This window comes from Myotis brandtii, unplaced genomic scaffold (genome assembly GCF_000412655.1).
Source record: "Myotis brandtii unplaced genomic scaffold, ASM41265v1 scaffold699, whole genome shotgun sequence".
Classification (NCBI taxonomy): Eukaryota; Metazoa; Chordata; class Mammalia; order Chiroptera; family Vespertilionidae; genus Myotis; species Myotis brandtii.
The window spans coordinates 142,642-145,909 of record NW_005370733.1 but is presented as its reverse complement, the minus strand read 5'-3'; the positions used below and the strand labels follow the sequence as shown (position 1 = coordinate 145,909).

General features: G+C 59.2%; 1 protein-coding gene across 1 annotated transcript in view; it reads right to left on the bottom strand.

The window, feature by feature from the left end:
* Positions 1 to 3,268, bottom strand: part of AK8 (adenylate kinase 8) — a 54,555-nt gene that overhangs the window by 20,533 nt on the left and 30,754 nt on the right. The gene's annotated exons all lie outside the window — the stretch shown is intronic.

Below are 3,268 nucleotides of genomic sequence, written 5' to 3'. Positions count from 1 at the left end.
CAGCACCCTGCACCCAGACACTTGCTGAGGCCACGGCCGCTTCCTGCAGAGCGTTCAGTCCGAGCTAAAGTGCTGCACCCACGTGGGCCTCCCCGCCTGCGGGGCCAGTGGCCGGCCGGCCCTCACTGCATGTCCTCCTGCGCAAGGTCAGGGTGACCTCAGGACCCTGTGCGGCAGCGGCTCGGCCACTCCACCGATGGCGAGGGTCTGCCGGGAACCCGTCTTCAAGAAAGAGCCTCTTCCCAAAACAAAGGCGCCGCGGAGCCCAGGGTGGTGATAAGTATTCCAGCCCATGTCTGGTATGCTCTCCGGCGGCGGCGGGGTCACCGGGGTTCTATTAGCTCAATTAATGAGGAGGAGATAAGGCTAACGCCCCGCGCGCCCGGCGGCTCTGCGCGGAGCTGCAGTAATGGAGTTATTAACCTCAGTCAGCACTGACGCCGCGGCTGAGTCCAACTCCATCTCCTAGTTCAGGCTCCATTAACGGGCTGTTTATTACCCCTAATCCACGGGAGGGTCCGTGGCAGAATGGGCGGACCGCGTGGTGATGAGAGAGAGAGAGAGAGAGAGAGGCAAGACACCCTCTCTCGTTTGCATTTTTAATTTTTCTTTGGTCCATCCCTCTGCTGTGCTCTTTAGACATGATGTTTAGACGTTAGAGATGGCAGGGCCGCTACCCAAGGGGTCTACTGTGTGGTCCCTGAGAACACAGTGTCATAGGGAACTAAAAAGGAGCAAGCATGGCCCGGCCGGCGTGGCTCCGTGGTGGAGCATCGACCTAGGAACCAGCCGATCAGGGTTCAATTCCTGGTCAGGGCACATGGCCGGGTTGTGGGCTCAATCCCCGGTGTGGGGCGTGCAGGAGCAGCTGATCAATGGCTCTCTCTCATCATGGATGTTTCTCTCTCTCTCTCCCCCCCACCTCTTCCTCGCTGAAATCAATGAAAACATGTATTTTTTAAAGAGTAACAGCATGTGACCCAATCAGAGCGCCCGGGCACGTCAGCCGTGTTCACCTGTGCCGCGTCCCACAGGCCCCACTGTTTGCGCGTAGCGTGGTCGCACGGAGCATCACACCGCGCTCACAGCACATGGGTCCCCGTGGTTATGTGCCCCGATGGCGATTTCTCGGCCGCTCCCCTACCCACGTGCTGTCGGGCGAATAAGGAACTCCCTCCCCAGTGCAACCCGGGGTCTGCATGTCGTCCAAAGGCAAGAAACGCGAGCAGACGGCCGTCAGAGAAACACCTCAAGGCAGCGGTCAGAACCCACCCGCACGGAGCAGATGTGGCCGGTACTGCCCGCGGCTGCCCCGCCAGAGCAGGACTGCATCTGCCATTTCAGTAACAGGAGTTCAGAACCGCATGGCGACCACTGCAAAAACAGGCAAACAAACCGGCAGCGGGGCGAGTGAGTGACGGTGCAAACAGGCACGGAGGCAGGCTCACCGGACAAGCGGGCGTGAGCGCCGCTGCGCCGGCAGGAGCCCGCTCATGGCGGAGGGCACTTTCGGGTTATGAATCCCTCACACACGGACCCCTTCGCTCTGCACAGCCAGAGGGCTGTCCGGGCAAAGATCAGAGGCCACCGACAACCAGCCGGGGACAGGGTCAGAGCGAAGCGCTGGCCAGCAGAAGGGGTCAAAGTAACGGCCAAGAATGGGCGTGGGGCTGGGCTCTCCCCGGCGGCTCCGGGCACTGTCCTGAGCAAACTTCCTTCTCAGGGCCTGGAGCGGATGAAGTGAGACCTGACGCGGGCGCTGAGGGGCACACACCCTGGCAGGGAGGGGGGGAGGAGGAGGAGGAGGAGGAGGAGGAAGATGCTGGTTAAAGATGGAAGTCGGGCCGGAGGGGAGGCGGTGCCCCCAGACACACCTGGGACTGGGCGGCCGGACGGTCAGTGAGGAGAGGAAGGTGTTCTTGTCCCACCGGAGCAGCCTGCGCGACCGCCGGGGCTTGTTTGAAGCCCCCCTCCCCCACCCCCTCAGAAATCTGACCAGCTCCCAAGCCCGCTGACCGCAGGGGCCGCCTGGGTCCCCTCATGGCCCCTCCCCCCGGCTCCCTGGAAGAAAGGGAGTTTTAGCAAAAGCCGACCACACACCCGGCACAACTGGGAGCCAAGTGCGAGGACACCTGTCCCTGCTGTCCCTGCTTCCCCAGGGCAGCCCAGCCCCTCGCTCGGGCTCCTCTGGGTGTGGGGCGCACAGCTCCTTCGTCTAAAAAGTAATATAAGAAATAAAAACAGAAACACCTGGCCACACCACAAAGCCGCCTGGGACACACACCAGCTCCTCCAGACCAGCGGCCTGGGGTGACTTCTTCCCAGTCCCCCCACTTAGCCCAGTGGAACAGAGGGGGGGGACGGTGCAGGCCACGCTCATCCAGTCCTGCCACCAGCTGCTGAGCCCACTGCCACCCGCTCAGCCGGGCCCGGCCCCTCCCCCTGGGTCTCTGAGCCGCGGCAGCAGCTCTAACGGGGCCTGAGCCGTGGACACCACCCAGGCCTTGCCCGCCAGGAGCAGGGTCAAGGCCACGGCTGCCCGCAGAGGCGGGAAAGGGAGTCTGATACGCGGCCTGCTTCCCACCGGCAGCCAGAGCTGCTCCCTCCACCAGCAAACATTCACCTGCAAAGGCAACACCTGCTATGAAGTTGCGGCTCGAAATGGAGGCTCTGCAGCCCGTGGCGCCTGGCATCGTCCTTTGTTTCTTTCCTCTTCTTCCTTTTTCATTTTATTTTTATATTTTTACTATTATTATTACATTTTAACAAACTTTATAGCCCATTGTATTTGTTCTCAAATAACTTTTCCTCCTCCTTTTTGACACATCAATTACTCGGCTCATCTCCCTCGCGGTGCGCGGACATAATTCAGTGCGATGAGCCGGGGGCGCGAGGCGGGAGCCAACAAAACATGGCATTTGAACACCACCCCTTTATTGCTCTCGGAGGAGATTTATATTTGACAAGGAGACAATAACTTTGTTTCCTGATAAGCCAAAGGGGTCCCTTTCTGTGTCCAATACACGGAGCAGCTTGCCCTTCCCAATAATTCTATTTACTAGAGTGAATATATTTTAATAATAAAATTGATATATATGTAAATTTATTTCCATCTCATTTCATCGAACCCTCCTAAAAAAGAGCCTTGGTAGACGGTTTTCCCATCTGGATGATAGATCTCCGGGCCGTGGGCCCAGGTTGATTTCTGGCTGTAATTCTGTCGAGATTCCCTCCCCGCCGCCCAGCCCAGTGGCTCGCGTGCTCTCTC